The sequence below is a fragment of the Mastigoproctus giganteus genome, chromosome 14 (genome assembly GCF_048544385.1).
Source record: "Mastigoproctus giganteus isolate SK-2022 chromosome 14, ASM4854438v1, whole genome shotgun sequence".
NCBI lineage: Eukaryota > Metazoa > Arthropoda > Arachnida > Uropygi > Thelyphonidae > Mastigoproctus > Mastigoproctus giganteus.
The window spans coordinates 61,989,473-62,009,564 of record NC_143588.1 but is presented as its reverse complement, the minus strand read 5'-3'; the positions used below and the strand labels follow the sequence as shown (position 1 = coordinate 62,009,564).

The window sequence follows — 20,092 nt, the reverse complement described above, 5'->3', positions numbered from 1 at the left end:
AGGCTTCCTTGCACCATATGGCTAATAATAATAATAATAAAGATTCTGAGATGAACTGCAGAACAGAAGGCAGAGGGTTGTGATTAACGGATAGTCTTCAGATTGGTGGAATGCCAAAATTTGCAGACAACGTAAAGATTGGGAGAGTCATTAATGATTAGTGCAAAGCAGCACTCCTTCAGGATGACTTGAACAGGTTTCGAGGATGGTCAGAAAAGCAGCAGCTATGTTTAAATGCAGTAAAATTCAAGGTCTTACACTTGGGGAATAGCAACCCCCAATTAATTGTATACCACTTTGTAGGGTTGAATTAAAAACAACAAAGGAAGAAAGGGATCTTGAGCTACAATCGGGCAAATATGAGTTTTTCGGAGCAGCATAAACAAGTGGCCAGGAAAGCCCATGGTGTTCATCAATGATTTATTGAACAATATCCTGTAGAGATGGGGAGATCATAATCCCAGGGTAAAATGAAATACTGTGAGCTTCTTGAAAAAAAAAAAAAAAAAAAGAACATTGAGCTTCTTGAAAGGGTCCAAAAGGGTGGGTAAATTACATGGTGATATTGGCAAGTGGGACCACACTAGAAAATACTTCGATTATGTGGGATACAGGGCTTGACAACCAGGCACCTTAAAAAAAAGTTTATAAGGCTCTGAGAGTGATTAATAAAATGAATGAAAGCAGAATTTTCACTGTTATAAAAAATTCCAAGGTGTGGCCATCACGCCACACCTTGAGTACTGCATACAGGTCTAGAGGCCTCATTTTAGGAAGTATGTAGAGTTGCTAGAACGAGTACAGAGAAGGGCAACAAGATTGGTGAGAGGAACAAAGGGGTTCTCGTACCAAGAGAGGCATAAATTCTGCAAGTTGCAGAATCTGGAGACTAGGCACAAGCAAGGTGATCTGACTGAGGTGTACAAGGTCTCAAATGGTTTGAGCAGGCTCAATGCTGATGGGATACTTCCACTTGCTGCACGGAAGTTTGCCTTTAGCCTTTAGCCAACGGGTAGTTGATAGCTTAAATAAATTTAAGGCTGAACTAGACAACATTTGGAGTGACCAGATGGGAGAAATAGGTTTTTTTTTTGGTTTTTTTTGGCTGATGCTCCATAAGCTTGCTTTCTTGCATTATATGCCTAAACTAATGCTAATAAATTCAAATTACAGGGGAAGAGGTTTAAGCTAGATTGTAGGAATTTTTCTTTTACCCAATGAATTGTTGATTATGGGAACAAGATGCCTCGCCAGGCAGTTGAGGCTGACAGTTTGAAGAAATTCAAAGGTCAACTGGACAGTTACCTATATAAAGAGGGAAGCACATAATTTGTTTTATATTTTCTTATCTACTTTTTGTTTTTTTGGCCAGTGCAGCAAAAGCCTGTGGCTTCCATGCACTATATGACTAATACAAAACAAAAATAGTTTCAAAACAATTTCCCACAAAAAAAAAAAAAATTGGCCTAAAAATTTTAGATTCATTAAACTAAGAAAATAACTACTAAATTCAAAATCCAAATGACTGGATACTTTACTAATGCTGCCAGCAAGGTGAGGAAGAGGAATCTAGATGGTTAAGCAAATAAACATTGAAAATTTATAATTGGTCAAATGGTACCAAAAATTGGACTAAAACACATATCAGAATTAATTTTATGTAGAAACTTGACGCCTATGCTCATTTCAAAGTTCAAGTTTAGAAATTAGAATAATCAAGGTGTGATTTCACTCTCTTCTTCACACTAAGTGACACAAATAGTAACGGTACATTTATCTTCTTTTTAACAATTTAAGTTTGATATGAATTAAGAAAACACATTAATTGCTCACATTTGTGAATTCCATATAATTTTACATGTGAAATAACACCAAATTCACAAATGGCAGCTTAAATGTGAAAATTGGGACCTTCTTACGTGTTAAAAACAGGTTTTTTTTTTTTCAATTAAACTTCTGTGAAGACTATATATGATAATGAACTGAGTAGTTGTTTTGTGTGAAAAGGTTTTTACCCGGCCAGCAGTTGTCATAGTGCAGCATGACACTGCGAAAGTGAAGTGGTTATGGAATAGATCTAGAAAGATCAACAATGTTGCAGTTAGTAAAGAAATCTGAATAGTCTAGTTCTCTAATAAACAAAAAGGATATTCACAGGAAGATATCCAAAGTGACCTTGAGAATGTTGCATGTGTACAGGAAGCAATTATTCACAGCCTAAGGAAATCTGGAAAAAGATCGTAGCAATAGCAATAGCCGAGTATAGAACAAACATCCACTATAAGCACTGTTAAACAAGACTTAAAACTGTTTCTTTACAAAATGCAAGCGCAACAATCCCTGACTGAAAACAAAGAAAGGAAATTTGCCTTTATTGTGATTCAATTTTGTCAAAATTTAGAAAACAACTGCCATATTGTTTTCCAAACTGTCACTAAATCACACATGGTTCAGTGCCACTGAACCATATGTAACTTGCCACATATGGCTTAGCAACAAAGTGTACTTTCATCTTAGTGGCTACATCAATCAACAGAGAGAGACCCTTCTGCATACTGAAAAGTGTACACAATGTACAATTTCATCAGCTCAAATAGTTGAAAAGTCTTCCTGGACAATGTAGCTAATGCAGAATGCTATCTCAAATTCCTTCAAAACCACTTCATTCCAACAAAATGAGGCAGGACCACATATGCAAATGTAACTTTTCATTTCCAGAAGAAAATACAGGTGAAACCTGTTATAACATGATGCTAGGGGTCCAAAGAATCACATCGCGATGGAAGCGGGATCACATTAGAAAATTCTAGCCATTTTTTTGCATTCAAACTTTATACATACTATCAATTTTGCTCATCTCTTTTTTTGTGCAATAATATGTCTAAGAGAAATCATGCAAAGAATAATAATGGAAATAATATGCAATTGTGTTGTTTCAATCTTTTATTGATGCACTGTACAATAAAATATAATGTCCTTAAATATACATAAACACGAAAAACACCACCTTTTGTCACAAAAACAAATCAATACTTACAAAAACTGCTTTTAACACATGGTTATATTGACTGTTACATTCGTGTTTTGAAATTAACAGTCAAATTCGGGAGAAATTAATAACAATGCTTCCATGTTCTTTCAACTACTAAGTAGGCATAAGCGAACAAAGTTTTGCACATTTAATCATATTTAAAAAAAAAACAGCATCAAGAGCTAACTGCTTCATTGCATCGGTTTCTTTTTAACAATTTCAATAAGGCATTTTAACTGTAAAATTGAAAGAGAATCTACCTTTTCTGTTTCAAGAAATTTAAGTACAGCTTGCAAACCAGCAAGTGCCTCCGTGATACAAGTCATTTATTATTGTTCTGTTGTTCTTACGGAAATCAAAGGATAATGCGTATTGTGGATACGCATTAAACTGAAAATATCGCCAGGTGTTCACAAGGAATCCAAAATGTTTATCGGTGACTAAAAACACGTTTAAACTCACAAAAAATGAGAGCCATGCTTGTATCGTGTTATAAGCGGAATTGTGTTCTAATGAATCGCATTTTAATGGGTTTCAGCTGTAATAAGGTAACCTCATCAATATCCTTATTATTTGAGACTGAATAGTTTTAAGGCACATACATACTCCACCAGATCTGAATCATGCAATTATTTCCTGTAGGCATATAAAAGAAATGTCTGTGATATTGAAGGACAAGTTGTTCAACATATTAATAATTTTGGGCAACTGTTTGCATTGCAAGTACATAATCCTACATATATTAGCGGGAAAGCCCACTTAATAGCATTTATCATTATCGAAAAGACACAATTATTAATCTCTTTTTTGTTGTTGTTGTAGTAGTAGTATGTGATGCAAGAAAGCAAGTGTAGCATCAGCCAAAAAAAAAAAAAAAAAAAAAAAATCACACCATTCCCTCCAAATGCCTGTCCAGTTCCTCCTTAAATTTATTCAACCTATCAACTTCCACAACGACAGATGGAAGTTTGTTCCAGCAGTTAACCACTCACTAGCTAAAGGCAAATTTCCGCACATCTATTCTACATCTGTCCTTTCTTAATTTTAATTTATGCCCCCTTAGGTTTGTAATCTGAACAAGTGGAAGAATCCCATCAGAATTCAACATGCTCAACCCATTCAAGGCCTTATACACCTCAATCGGATCACCGCGCAGATGCCTAGTCTCCAGCCACTGCAATTTGCAGAACTTAAGCCTCTCTTGGTAAGAGGATCCCTTCATTCCCCTCACCAATCTTGTTGCCCTTCTCTGTACATGTTCAAACAAATCTACATCCTTCCTAAAATGAGGCCTCCAGACCTGTACACAGTACTCAAGGTGTGGCCTGATCATTGCCTTATACAGAGAGACAATCACCTCCTTTTTCCTGCTAGCAAAATTCCTATATATCATTGACAAAACCCCATGACCTGCAGCCTGTCTGCATTGCTCAGAAAGCTTCATATCTGACTGCACAATTACTCCCACGTCTTTTTCATTTTCTACCACCTTAAGTGTAGTACCACACAGTTGGTACGTTTCTCTGGGGTTACTTCTACCCATATGCAGTACTTTGCATTTGTCAAGGTTAAACTTCAGTTGCCACTTCTTAGCCCATCTGCCCAAATTATCTAGATCCTGTCGCAGTAGCACACTGCCATTACTGTCATTAACAACCCTGCCAACATTTGTATCATCTGCAAACTTCGACATTAAGCCTGATATACCTTCATCAATATCATTGATAAATATACTAAACAACAGCGGACCCAACACCGAACCCTGTGGGACTCCACTAATAACATTAGTCCACGAAGAGCAGCACACACTGATTACCATCCCCTGTCTTCTCTCACTTAACCATCCTTTTATCTATTGTAGCAACTTACGCTTAATACCATTCTGCTCCAATTTGTACAACAGTCTTCCATGCGCAACAGTGTCAAAAGCTTTCTTGAAATCCAAATATATGATATCAAAATTATTTTTTGCATCCAGTTCCTTTGCAACCACATCATAATAATATCCTATTAAATTTGTCAGACAAGACTTTCCCTTAACAAACCCATGCTGTGTCTGAATTATTGCTGCAGTCTTGTCTAGATGATCCTGCAATGCATCTTTAACCAGTGACTCCATTATTTTATCCGGAACAGAAGTTAAACTAATTGGTCAGTAATTACTCGTGTCCCCCTTTGAGAATTGGGGATACATTTTCACATCTCCAGTCCATGGAACCTTCCCTGAGTCCAAGGATGCTCTCATAATTATGGCTAAGGGTTTGCTTAGTTGCTTCGCCACCTTTAATATAACTGGATAGATCCCTTCCACCCCAGGTGCTTTTCTTATGTTTAACTTCAACAATTTCTCCTCCACTTTGCTCTCAGTTATTACAAAATCATTATGTATCCTGCTACAATTTGATAACCTTCTGCCATTTTCAAACCTTAATAATTCCTCATGTGTGAATGTAGATGCAAAATACTCATTCAGTTTGTTTGCTATCTGATCAGGATCATCAACAGTCGAACCATCGATATCAAGTGGACCAATTAGATTCATCCCCTTCCTTTCAGAGTTTATATAAGTATAGAAATCCTTGCTGTTTTTCTTAGCATCTTTTGCCAAGGAGTTCTCGTAATCTGCCTTCGCCTGCCTAACCTCCTTTGTGACCTGATTGCAGACTAGCTTATATCTGCCATAGGTTTCTGAGTCGCTTGATAATTTATATGCATGGCATGCATTTTCTTCTCAGTTACGAGTCTCATTTGTTCATTAGATAACCATTTTGGCCTAAACCTTGAACAATATTTCTTAATAGGTATGAAACTTTTAGTAGCATCCACGATTAATTCCGTCAATGCTTCCCACTTAAAATTTACTGTTGGGAACCTCGTCAGTTGATCCCACTGTACAGAATTTAAAAACTGTAGGAGACCACTGTACTCACCTTTACGGAAGCAAAAACCCTTTCCTTTACCCCTGATGGTAATTAAATCTTTAAGTAAACCCCACATCAGTACACTGATCACTGCCACCTAGTGGTTCCTTTATCTGCAAATTCTTAATACACAAATGATCACTGCTGATAACTAGATCAAGAGTATTACTTTCACTGGCTGCCTCTCGAACATGCTGCTGCAGAAAACAATCATCCAATAAATCCACAAAAGTCTGACTAGTGTGTGAGTGAACAACCCACAATTTCCAGTCAATATCTGGGAAGTTAAAATCCCCCATTATAAGACATTCTGATTTACTAGACCATTCTATTTCTCTGTACAATTGTTCATTGTACTCATTAGGCCTATAACACACTCCTATTCTTATTTTTGCTTTCACAGTGCTTGCATCACTCCAAACTGACTGAACAGTGCACTGTTCATCTATATGAACTGGGTGCACTTCTTTTGATTTTATGTTTTTCTTAATTAACAGCATAACACGTCCTCCCATTCTATCCTGTCTATCCTTCTGTACATATTGTACTCCCCAAATTCCAGTTCTGCATTCCTTATATCTGCGTGACACCACGTCTCTGCTATCCCAACAATATCTGCCTTTGATGTCTTGACCAACACTTCAAATTCATCAAATTTATTTACTATACTTCTAGCATTGGCATACATGCTCCTATTCCTATTCACCCTAACACATCCCATATATCCACCTATTTCACGATGACTGCCATCCGTCACTGAAATCCCCAACACCCCTTGCTCCAGGTCGCTACTTATTCTAATAGAAGTTGTGCAAGAATCACCTTCACCTCTGCTGCAGCTACTGTTAAACTACTAGTCCTTGTATCTCCCAAGCTAGCAGTTTTCCGACCCACCTAACACTGCCTCGATAGCATCAGCAAATATTTTTGCACCCTTTCTATTTAAGTGTATCCCATCCCTGTAGAAGCAGTCTCTCCTGTTAACAAGTACAGACCAGGCTGAAAAAAATTCTACCCCTTGAGCTTTGAACAATCTTTCCAGGGCCGAACTGATCGACAAGGCTCTCATCATATACTCTCTTCTATCGTGTCTGGGCAGAATTGCACACACTTTCAAATTCAACCCTAAGTCTCGGCTTTTTTTTTTCAACAGTGCCCTGTACTTGTTAAGTAATTCTGCTGGTCTCCTACTCTTAATATCATTAGTGCCAACATGTACAACTATATCACCTTTTGTGCCCTTAAAAGATGATATCCATTCTACATCATCAACCTTTGCCCCTGGCAGACATAGCCTGGTCCTGTTCCAGCTATCCTTCTTACAAAGCATGTTCCCCGTTTACCTGATAATAGTGTCACCAATAACTACTAGTTCCTGTGGGACCAGCGCATCCTGCCTTGGGGGTTGCCGCTGTGTTGCGTGATAACCAGGTGCAAGCTCTGGCGTTGATGTGGGCAGCTTAGAGCATGATGGGCACCTCAATTTAGATCCTTCGAGGGCATTCACACTGTCCTTCAAGCTCTCATATAGGCCCATAACAATGCTGAGTTGTCGCCTGATTTACTTACACTCCTTACATCACACACATACACAAAGAGATCCCCCATGGTAATATCATGTTCCGTTCCAGAGAGTTCGGCAAACATTTCACAAGTTGCACATTTTTTTTAGGCTGTGATGCATTGGAGAATCGCCCCCCCCCCCCAGTTCTCCCCCGAGTCACAGCACTCCTGCCACTTTGTGCCTTTTGCTTTGCTACTCTAGTTTGGAGCATATTTTAAATTAATAAGATCAATAAATTAAATTAATTAAATGTCAATACCACGCTATCTAATAGAAACAGTGAAGCATATTACGCTATATAATCATGCATTAGAGCTAACTAGTTACCTCAATTAAAAATTTCAATTCTCTACCACTATATACAAAAACAATGGCTGCAAGATTCGAATGAAATATCGGTTTTACGTATATTAAGTAGTAATCCACAAAACTCTATCTAAATAAAAATAACCAGCGTAACTATAAGACTATGTATTAAGTACAATATAAAATAACAATTATGTAAATAAAAATGCGAACATCGCTTTCTCGGAGCCTGTAACTCACAGCTGTAATTTTTAAAGAAAGTCAGCACCCTCCCTTTGTTGTAAAGAACTCACTGAAAGTACAACTGGCCAAGTCACTTTCAAAGTAATGAATAATTATTTACAAAAGTGTGGCATATTGTGGAAGTCGTGTGTTGGCCTTTGTACCGACGGTGCTCCAGTGATAACAGGAGCACAAAGGATTTGTAAAACAGTCAAACAACACAGTTCAAATATTATTACAACACACTGTTTCAGACACAGAAAAGTTCTAGTAGCAGAGACAGTTGTACCTGATTTAAAACTTGTATTTGATCAAGCGGTTAAAATGGTCAATTATATCAAAACTAGACCACAAAAAATATGTTTTTGGAAAATTATGCGAGGAACTGGAGTCCGATGGCTATTGAAAGTAAATGTAGTTATGTGTATGGACAAGTTGTGTGAAGAAATACTCTTTTTTTTTTTCACTGGAGAAATCAGAATTTGATTATTTAAATAATCAAATTTGGTGCTGTAAATTAGCTTTTCTAGCAGATTTTATTTGTGCAGCTTAATAAATTAAATATCAGTAGATCATAGTATTAAATATCAGTAAATATCAAAAGAAAATTTACTCACTTCTACTGACAGGTTGTTCACCTTTAAAGAAAAGTTGAGTATATGGGAAAAAATATGAAAATGAAAAAAATTTAGAAATGTTTCCCTTGACTGCCAAAACGAATTATACTAAAACAATTAATTAGATAGTATGAATCAGAGCTGTAATACTCAATATGTTCTACGTGTATTAGTAAATTAATAAGAGGAGTAAACCTCAATATAGTACGTGGAACACTTCCGTATGATACCCTCCAGAAAGAGGGTATCATACGGTATGATACCGTATGATACCCTCTGATACCTTATACCGTATAAGGTATCATACGGAAGTGTTCCACGTACTATATTGAGGTTTACTCCTCTTATTAATTTACTAATAAAACAATTAATGTAATAAGCGAAACATTAAGAGCTCTTAAAGACAAATTGAGCATTACTTCCCATCCCATGATACCAAAAAATATGTGGGCAAGAGACCCATTTGCAACAAGAAACCTTCCGACATTAGAACTTAATCTGCAAGAGTAAGAAGAACTGGCCGAGATCCGTAGTGACCAGTCGCGGAAATTCACTTTAATAACACTAATATTAGCAAATTTTAAATGAATATCCACGAATTTCCGAAAAGGCAATTAGAATTTTATTGCCATTTCCCACTTCCTTGAAACAGGGTTTTCTGCTTTAAACAAAATTAAACAAAAAAAAAAAAAAAAAAAAAGCCCAAAGTCGGTAGAAGATGAGCTGAGTAAGCCTATTCACAATAAATTTCGCATTAAAAAAAAAAAAAAAAAAACTGTGCTTCCTACCAAACCCAACCATCTCACTGATTAAAATGTTAATTGTATATTTGTTTCTTTTTATATAATTATGTTACTTTTTTACATATTTTCTTTTAAATTTCATGCAATTCATGTATGTTCAAAAAAGAACATTAAAGCATTTAAAACAAATAATAAATGTGTTATTAAATATACCCAACAGAAATAGCTTCCAGCTTGTGAATATATATATATATATATTTTTTTTTTTAATATATATTTATAATTTTCGTTTATTTTTATTTTTTTATAAATTTTATTTATAATATGTATATTACAAATATATATTATATATGAGTATAATGGTGATTGTAGTGTGCCGCAAAATTTTAACATCTTTAAAAATGTGCGGCAAACAATGAAAAGGTTGAGAAACACTGGTCTACAGGAACAATTCAAACTACTGAAGAACTGAAAAGTGAAATCACAGTTGCTGTGGAAGGCATCCATTGGCTGCAATTACAGTATACTTCAACTGACCACAAGGCTGGATTAAACAGGATATGATAGCAAGAGTTGCTTCAGTGCTTACAGTTGCACCCTCCCCACCAATGCAATTAGTATAACAAGTAAACCTTTTTGATGGATTTCCAACTATTCCATTTCTTTAATCCATTCATTCATATTAAAATATTCTGTGGGCTTGTGCATATGACAAACATTAGAAAAGGGCCTCTAAAAATATCTGTGCCAGCATTCTACACTACATAAATCAGGCACTGTTAACCACACAAAGCACCTCTCCAATTATGAAATCTTAGACATCAATACAGGACTGCCACTGTCAGTCCATATAAAAGAATGTTTAGCATTGCACAGAAATTATTTTAAGACAAGAGTAAAATTATCTAATTTTTGAAATGCATCTGTTACTGAAATTTAAATATTTTTATATAATTCAGATAACACTGTAATAAAAAACAACAGAACAAATATATTTTTCATTTCACATTTCTTTAGTTTCAACACTTTCCTTTAAAAACTTGTTCAGTTTAAGTGTTTTTTTGTAGCCTGCAGATTTATTAAATGTTTCAAGTTAATATGATGGCATATTAACACTCACAGCAGAACAAATTTTGCCATAACAATGAGTTACGCTTGTTTTGCAATGCTTTCAAACAAATCATATCGTAAAAAGGTTAATCTGATATTAATCTAAAATCAGGTTACCTACTATCAGATGAATACCCAAAACATGCTGCCCTAGCATGTTTTGGGTATTCATCTGATAGTAGGTAACCTCAATTCAAATAAATAGTAGATTAACCTTTGGGTAATTCCATTTGTTTGAGAGCAGCACAATACCAGACCAACTCATTTTGAAGGTGAAGTTTATACTGCTGCAAGCAATAAGATAATTACATTTAACAGGCAATTTAAACTTTTCACATGGTTGCAAACATGAAAGAACAATATATAGTTCTCCTAATTTCATATCATCAGGGTTTGATCCTGACATCCAAAAAATTCTAGGTCACTTAATACACCCAATAACCTGAGCCCTGTAAAAAAAAAAAAAAAACTCAAAAGCAGACTTCTATTTTTTTGCTTTGGAAATTAATGTACAGTGGGCCTCGACATACGACGACATCAACATCCGATATACCTTCCATACGATCGTTGATTTTAAGGACCGATGATATTTGCAGGTACCGATGGCTTTCTGATATTGATAGAATGATACATGGGTGAAAAAGTTTTTAGACATGTGGTGCAGAGAACACCACTCGTACGACTGTTCTCAACCAATTAGCATATTCTTTATGGTTCAACGTGTGGCACGCAGAACACACTCACACGGTTGTTTCAGATTTATGACGATCTGAAACTTAAAGCTCCATCAACCAGTGGCAGTGCTGTGCGCTTTGAAGATTTTAAAGCCAGCAGAGGCTTTAAAATGCGTAACAAGGCCTGGGTTACAGGATATGCCTTCAATGAATGGGAGCTTGAAGTTTTCTGTCCTTCAGTGAAGAGGTGAAGAGTTATCTTGAGAAAAACAAGCTTCCTGTGGAGGCAATGCTCCTGCTGGATAATGCACCAGGCCATGATCCCAACCTTGTTCAATCTCTTGAGGCACAATTTGACTTTGTTCAAATCAAATTTTTGCTACCCAACACCACTCTTCTTCAACCAGTGGACCTGGAATTGATTGCAAACTTAAAGAAAATCTATACCACAAAATGTTTGCAAGTTGCTTTGCAGCGACCTCTGGTGAAAATGCCGTCATCCTCAAAGATTTTTGGAGGACGAAGTTTAACATGCTGGATTGTGAGGCTGGCTGTAAGTTCTTGGAATGATGTAGTAGTAGTGGTGGCATGTGATGCAAGAAAGCAAGTGTATGAGCTTATGCAGCATCAGCCAAAAAAAAAAAAAAAAAATTATATATATATACACATATATACATACATACATACATACATACATACATACATACATATATATATATATATATATATATATATATATCACAATTCCCTCCAAATGCCTGTCCAGTTCCCTAAAATTGTTTCCTGGTGGAAACAATTTTATGTTTCCACCAGGTGCTTAAATTCAGCCTTGAAAAACGCCTGGCCTTTAATTATCCATAACATTGACAGATTTGAAGATGGTGCTCTAACAAATGATATTGTTACTCTTGGTAAATCAATGGGTCTAGAGGTTGGCAAAGAGGATGTGGAGGAACTTATTGATGCTCATGGGCATGAGCTAACAACAGAGGAGCTAGATGAATGGAAGAAAATTATGGAGAGGAAGAAAAAGACACCCAAAATATGACAGCTGAAGACTGTCATTTGTTGGGAGCGTTTAAGAGAAGGGGTAAAAAACACCCCGACATTGAAAACACTGAACTCTTGACGTGCAGAATGGAAGACAAAGCCATTTCTTACTTCAGGAAGCTACAAAGAAGTTGTAAAAAACAGTCCACTTTGGACAGTTTCTTTGCCAGTAGCAACAAAAGACTGAAAAGACACCTGACACTTGATATAGTTCCACCACCACTATGCCACCATTGATTTCATCAGCTCCGCACTTCAAGTCTAAGATAAATGCTAATTTATTGTTTTTTTGTGTTTTTTTCTTTCAAAATGTTTTATGACTATTAAATAATCTTTATAAAACACAAATTTTTAATGTAAAAATGAAGTGTAACGTGTAAGAAATACCTATTTCATGTGCTGTTGGTAATCTGTAGATGAATTACAGGAAATCAATATATTGTTGGTTTCAACTTACAATATTTTCAACATACAATGGGTTTTGTGGAATGAATTACCATCGGATGTTGGGCCCCACTGTACAAATTTTCATAAGATGAAAATTCACCACAATCGATTCCCTACACCTTTCTTTTAAAACTGAGCATTTTAATATGTCGTACAGCAAACTATAAAGAAAATTCAAGTGTATACAGTACTCCCTTATATAAGATATCGTGAAAACAAAACCTTCATGCCATAAAAGCATCAGTTAAAAAAAAAACACATCACCTGTCCATCTCCACCACTGTCTAGTTTTTCCTTGAATTTATTCAAACTACTACCACAACAGATGGAAGTTTGTTCCATCTGTTGCCTGAAAGCAAACCCCTGCAGATCTATCTTGCAACCATCCTTCGCCAATTTAAATTTAAGCCCCTCCATGTGTGTGTAGTCTGAGCAAGAGGAAGAATGCCATCAGCATTGATATTGCTCAATCCGTTTAAAGCAGTGGTTCTCAAACTGTTTTGGCAACTGCCTCCTTGTGCCTCCCCAATGCCCACTATCTACCCCCCTTAAAAAGCATTATTCAGACTAGCAGTTTGCACAACCAACTAAGGAAGGTAATAGCAGAATAAAATTCAAACAGTAGCAATTACTTGCACATTTATTCAAAATCCAATTAAAACTTTAAGTTTAATTAATTAACAAAATTGACAAATGTGATCCAGTGGTACCGATAGAGGCAACTCAGTTAGATGCGAGAGTTACTCTCACAGGCCTATTATCACATTTTTTGGCAATTATTTACATTACATGTAAATTTAAATTGCGTGAGACGTTATGGAACGTAACCCTTGCATAAATTAAGAAGTCACTGTATAATGTTGGAAATGCAACAAGGAGCTTGCCTATCCTCATAATCCATCACAAATAAAAACAAATGACCAAAGGAAATAACTTTGAAAGTGATAAGAGCAATAAAACTTTAAATACGAAGCAAGGAAGGTGTTTCACCCTAGGCTCTAGCCTGGGAAATCATAAATAAGTGACTGACACACTTGCCCACCTCCTTCAGTTTGTCAGCAACCTGAGCAGCACAACAGTTGAACTATCAATATCAAGTGGGCCAATGTGATTTATCCCCTTCCTTCTAGTGTTACATAAGTAAAGTCCTTGCTGTTTATCTTTGCATCCTTTATCAGAGACTTCTCATAATCTGCCTTAGCTTTCCCAATGTCCTTTGTGACTTGATTACAGACTAGTTTATATCTGCAAAGGCTTCTGTATCACCCAATAACCTACATACATCCCATGCATTTTTCTTCTCTGCCAGAAGTTTCGCCAGTTCATCTGACATCCATTTAGGTGTACGCCTTGAACAGTATTTTTTAGTTAGTAGTAGCGTCTACAATTACCTCCCATTTAGAACTTTCTGTTGGTAACGTCATCATTCATTTCCCGTATTTCCCCATGTATAAGACGCACCTTTTTTCGAAAAATTTGGGGTCAAAAAACTGGGTGCGTCTTATACAGTGGTTGCAGATTTTTTTACTTACATTTCATTTTTTGCGCTTGTTGGCTTTGTGCTCATTGTTTCGCACTTGTTACCGGTATATTAGGTTACGTTTTGCCATGTTCTGCCCAGAAATAGCTCAGAAAAGATTTTCGTAATGCTGAATTCAAGTTATGAGGAGTTGTATGAATTTTATGATGAATAAAACTTGAGTTCAATAACTTTATGTAATACATTTTTTTTCAAATTTCAGGCCCCAAAATTAAGGTGTGTCTTATACATGGGGAAATACAGTACTTCCAGTGCATCCTATACCCCATTAATAACAGGCTGGATCTCAGTGGGAGGTGTTACTTTTAAACGCCACAACCTTTGTTGGTATTGAAATGGGAGTAACAAATACTTTTTTTCTTCATGTACTTGCATCAACATTAGAGGGCATCTGTTGTAAAAGGATTCTGAGGTGGCATTGAAATATCAGTTTGTGTTGACAAAGAACACTGGATGAAACAACTTGTAACATTTTCCATTATTATTTACTGACATTATCTGTTTCTTTCTACATAAGGGATACTTTGCTCTGCCACAATTTTCTGGGATTTGTTATCTTTCCACCATCGACATTTGCTTGATATAGAAGATGCCCCCCCCCCACAATTCAAGCATGACAGTTTCAAGAAAAGCATTCCTTTCCTCCACAGTGGGTACAAGGAAGCATGGCACACCATCTAGGTAAGACCATCTTTTTGGCACCTAAAGCATTGCAACAGATTAGGGGTATTTTAGGCATATTTTCTTTTCACATGTTTAAAGGAGTTCCCAGTCAGCAATTACATCACATAATGTAGTTGTATGGTGTTCCTTTAACCAAAATGCCTCCAAGAGATGCTACTCTGAGAAGCAGTTCCATATCAAAAATATCATAAATCAAAATGTTTGCTACTAAGAGATTTCCATTTGTGTTCCTTCTTACTCTCCCTCACAAGGAACCAGCAAGTAGTCCCCCATCATTACAGAATTGCAGCAAGCTTGGTACCACTTTTCCATTGTGGAAATATCTTGATGAAACTGCTCTCCTTGTTCGTCACTCACATCTCCCAGATTTTCGGGGAAAACTCAAGATGGGAATGAATAAAATGAATTTTAAACGACATTCGACACCCCGCATTTTTGTAGCATTCGAGTAAATAAGACACCAACACTTCATAGTTTTCTTCTTTACTATTACCAAAAAAAAAAAAAAAAAAACAATGTACTACTTCCTTAAATGATCACCAAGCAGCCAATTCAACCTCCTTTAATTGGAGGTCCTACAAAAATTCATTCCTTAAGTTTGACATATGTTAAAATTAGGAAACAAACTTCTCAAGTATGCAAATCCATTGCCTTCTTTATCTAGTCCCTTCATGAAATTTTTCAATCCAAGTTTGATGTGCAAGGAGTGGAAGAAGAACCTTGTTTGACTGCACTAAAGGAATATGTTTTACTTTACACTGTCCTGGTATGAATTCGTCCTTCTTGACCCAATGTTGCACAACACAATGTTCTTCTGTTGCACAAACTCAAAAAAACAAAATTTTGTGAAACCACCCCCCTGCAAGCCAACAAGCAAACCAATGACCTTAAGATCACTGCATATGTTCCAACCACCATCCTGGTATTTTAATACATGTAGAACCTTAGATGTGTTTTCATGACTTTAAGTCCGACTGAATGAAACGCAAGAACTGATGGAAATTCATTGCCATTATGAAGCAAAACTGCTTTTATACTTATTTTGAGGCATCTATGAATAAATACCATTCATCCCACAGGAACTAGTAGTTGTTGTTGACTCTATTGTCAGGGAAATGGAGAACATGCTTTGCAAAAAGGTTAGGTGGAACAGGACCAGGGTATGTCTGCCAGGGGCAAAGGTTGATGATGTAGAGCGGATATCATCTTTTAAGGGCACAAAAGGTGATATAGTTGTACACGTTGCCACTAATGATATCAAGAGTAGGAGACCGGCAGAATTACCTAACAAGTACAGGTCACTGTTGAAAAAAAGCCGTGAATTACGGTTGAATTTGAAGGTGTCTGCAATTCTGCCCAGACACGATAGGAAGGAGTATATGATGAGAGCCTTGTCGATCAATTCGGCCCCGGAAAGATTGTGCAAGGCTCAAGGGGTAGAATTTTTTTCAGCCTGGACTGTACTTGTTAACAGGAGAGACTGCTTCTACAGGGATGGGATACACTTAAATAGAAAGGGTGCAAGAATATTTGCTGATGCCATCGAGGCAGTTTTTTTTTTTTTTTTTTTTTTTTTTTTTAACTAAAACCCCAAACACGAAAGGTATCAAAACCTATAGTACTTAGAACCGTGCATGGGTTGAAGGAGAAGTATGGGGGGGGGATGCCGGAAACTTTGCTCTAGAGATTAAACATGGGTTTCGCCACTTCAAGCCTCCAATAAGCAAAGTGGTGGTTAGGTGGGTCGGAAAACTGCTAGCTTGGGAGCAGACAAAGATTAATAGATTAACAGTAGCCACTGGCAGAGGTGAAAGAGATTCTTGCACTGCTTCTATTGGAATGAACAGAAGCCTGAAAAACAAGATGCAGGATATTTCAGAGACAGCTGAGAGTCATTGCGGTACAAGTAAACACATGGGTTGTGTTAGTGTAGCTAAGAATAGAAACAGGTGTATGTATACTTGCGTGTACACCAATGCTAGGAGTTTAGTATATAAATTTGATGAATTTGAGGTACTGCTCAAAACATCAAAGGTAGATATTGTTGAGATATCAGAGACATGGTGTCACACAGATATAAGGAATGCAGAACTGGAATTTGGGGAGTACAACATCTACAGAAAGGATAGACAGGATAGGAATGGAGGAGGGGTTATGCTATTAGTTAAGAAACACATAAAATCTAAGGAAGTGAAGCCAGTCGACATTGCTGGACAGTGCAGGGTCAAGTCAGTTTGGTGTGACATAAGCATTGGGAAATCAAAATTGAGAGTAGGAGTGTGTTATAGGCCAAATGACTCTGATGAGTATAATAAGAAACTACAGGGAAATAGAGTGGGCTAGTAAATCAGAGAGTCTTATAATGGGAGATTTTAATTTCCCAGATATTGACTGGAATTTGGGGGCTGGTCATCACACACTAGCAGGGCTTTTGTGGATTTATTGGATGATTGTTTTCTATATCAGCATGTTCGGGAGGCAACTAGAGGGAGTAATACTCTTGATTTGATTATCAGTAGTGGTTTTTCATGCATTAAGAATTTGCAGATAAATGAACCACTAGGTGGAAGTGATCACAGTGTGCTAAAGTGGGATTTACTCAAAGAGGTAACTACCATTAGGGGTAAAGGGAAGGGGTATTGCTTTCGTAAAGGCGACTACGATGAACTGAGACAGTATTTAAATTCTATACAGTGGGACCATATGATCATGTTACCAACAGCAAATTCAAAATGGGAAGCATTCAAAGAACTTATCTTGGAAGCTACTAGGCTTTACATACCAACTAAGAAATATTGTTCAAGGTTTAGGACTAAATGGATGTCAGATGAACTAATGAGACATATGGCAGAGAAGAAAAATGCATGGGATACATACAAATTAACACGTGACACAGAAGCCTATCATAGATACAAGTTGATCTGTAACCAAGTTACAAAGGAGGTTAGGCAGGCGAAGGCAGATAACGAGAAATCTTTGGCAAGGGATGCAAAGAAAAACAGCAAAGAGTTCTTTACTTATGTAAACTCTAGAAGGAAGGGGATGAATCAGATTGGTCCACTTGATATCGATGGGTCAACTGTTGATGATCCTGCTCAGGTAGCTAACAAACTAAATGAATATTTTGCATCGACATTCACACATGAGGAGTTATTCAGCGAGGGGAATGCCAGAGGTGTATTCCACTCTGGCAGTAAGCTAGAGAATCTTGTAATAACTGAGAGTAAAGTGGAGGAGAAATTGTTGAAGATAAAGACAAGAAAGGCACCTGGGGTGGATGGGATCTATCCAGTTATATTAAAGGAGGCAGCAAAGGAAGTAAGCAAACCCTTAGCCAAAATTATGAGAGCTTCCTTGGACTCAGAGGAGATACCCACAGACTGGAGATGTGGAAATGTGACCCCAATTCACAAAGGAGGATCAAAGGCCGACACAAGTAATTATAGACCTGTGAGTTTAACTTCTGTTCCAGGAAAATTAATGGAGGCACTGGTTAAAAAAACACTGCAGGATCATCTAGACAAGACTTCAGTTATAGCTCGGACACAGCATGGTTTTGTTAAGGGGAAGTTTTGCCTGACCAATTTGATTGGATACTATGATGCAGTCACAAAAGAACTGGATGCAGGGAATAGCTTTGATATTATATACTTGGATCTTAGAAAGGCTTTTGATACTGATATTGCACATGGAAGACTGCTGCACAAATTGGAGCAGTGTAGCATTCGAGGCAAATTGCTGCTATGGATAAAGGGGTGGTTTAGGGGGAGAAGACAGAGTGGTAATCAATAGACACTGCTCATCGTGGATTAATGTTATTAGTGGAGTCCCTCAGGGCTCAGTGTTGGGTCGATTATTGTTTTCTGTATTTATAAATGATATTGATGATGGTATATCAAGCTTAATGTCAAAGTTTGTAGACGATACGAAGGTTGGCAGGGTTGTCAAGGACACTACTGACACAATGCTGCGGCAACAGGATCTGGAAAGGTTGAGCAGATGGGCTGAGAGGTGGCATATGAAGTTTAACATTGACAAATGTAAAGTACTACATATGGGAAACAGCAACCCCAGAGCAACGTATCAACTCTGTGGTATTACAGTGACAGTGGTAGAGAATGAAAGGGACCTGGGGATGGTTGTGCAGGCAGATATGAAGTTCTCTGAGCAGTGCAGATGGGCTGCAAGGGTAGCTCATGGTGTATTGTCAATGATATATAGGAATGTTTCTAGCAGGGATAAGGAGGTGATTATTCCCTTGTATAAGGCAATGGTCAGGCCACACCTAGAGTACTGTATACACGTCTGGAGCCCTCATTTCAAGAAGGATGTAGAGCTGCTGGAACAAGTACAGAGAAGGGCAACAAGATTAGTGAATGGAACAATGGGGTGCTCTTACGAAGAAAGGCTTAAGTTTTGCAAATTACGGTGTCTGGAGACTAGACACCAGTGAGGTGATCTGATATAGATGTATAAAGCCTTGAATGGTTTGAGCATGGTCAATGCTGATGGGATTCTTCCTTTTGCTCAGAATAATCACCTGAGAGTGCATAAATTCAAATTGAGGAAAGACAGATGTAGGATAGATGTGCGGAAATTTGCCTTTAGCCAGCTGGTAGTTGGTTAGCATTAGCATAGGCATTTGATGCAAGAAAGCAAGCTTATGCAGCATCAGCCAAAAAAAAAAAAAAAAAAACCACTTCCACTTCGCCCCTCTGTTCGCTCAAAATACCTGTCCAGCTGAGCTTTAAACTTATTTAGGCTATCAACCTCCACGACAGGGGATGGAAGTCTGTTCCACCAACCAACCACCCACCCACTGGCTAAAGGCAAATTTCCGCACGTCTATCCTACATCTGTCTTTCCTCAATTTGAATTTATGCCCTCTCAGGTGATTATTCTGAGCTAGAGGAAGAATCCCATCAGCATTGAGCATGCTCAAACCATTCAAGGCTTTATACACTTCTATCAGATCACCTCGCTGGTGCCTAGTCTCCAGACACTGTAATTTGCAAAACTTAAGCCTTTCTTCGTAAGAGCACCCCTTTGTTCCATTCACTAATCTTGTTGCCCTTCTCTGTACTCGTTCCAAAAGCTCTACATCCTTCTTGAAATGAGGCCTCCAGACCTGCACGCAGTACTCTAGGTGTGGCCTGACCATTGCCTTACACAAGGGAATAATC

The 20,092-nt window shown here is 37.3% G+C and overlaps 1 protein-coding gene across 1 annotated transcript in view; it reads right to left on the bottom strand.

Moving 5' to 3' along the window:
• The window catches only part of nsl1 (non-specific lethal 1), a 241,584-nt gene that overhangs the window by 172,605 nt on the left and 48,887 nt on the right, over window positions 1-20,092 (bottom strand). The gene's annotated exons all lie outside the window — the stretch shown is intronic.